The sequence below is a fragment of the Penaeus monodon genome, chromosome 22, assembly GCF_015228065.2.
Source record: "Penaeus monodon isolate SGIC_2016 chromosome 22, NSTDA_Pmon_1, whole genome shotgun sequence".
Taxonomy (NCBI): domain Eukaryota; kingdom Metazoa; phylum Arthropoda; class Malacostraca; order Decapoda; family Penaeidae; genus Penaeus; species Penaeus monodon.
This window is the reverse complement of record NC_051407.1, coordinates 3,217,747-3,217,989: the sequence shown is the minus strand read 5'-3', so window position 1 is coordinate 3,217,989 and position 243 is coordinate 3,217,747. Positions and strand designations below refer to the sequence as shown.

Genomic DNA, 243 nt, shown 5'->3' with positions numbered 1-243 from the left:
ATCTGTTTATTTTTCAGAAGTAACTTTAGCGTAAAATCTCAGAATGTTATATGTATGATATGTTAAATCATCTGGAGCTTGTATGATTTTATTTGAACAAGTAATATATTTTTAAATTATTATCTTTTCTTTTGTAACCTTTATAAATGAAGTAATATTTATTATAGAAGGCAAACTAGTATTGCAATAAGCAAAATACAATGTATTTTATGAATTGAAAATCATCTACTGTATTTAGAAATG

At 22.2% G+C, this 243-nt stretch overlaps 1 protein-coding gene across 1 annotated transcript in view; it reads left to right on the top strand.

Annotated features, from left to right (window-relative positions):
* Nucleotides 1-122, top strand: part of LOC119586829 — a gene marked incomplete in the record, with an annotated part of 25,585 nt that extends 25,463 nt beyond the window's left edge. The window contains 1 exon segment of the mRNA XM_037935553.1: nt 1-122.
* Between the last annotated feature and the right edge of the window lie 121 nt (nt 123-243).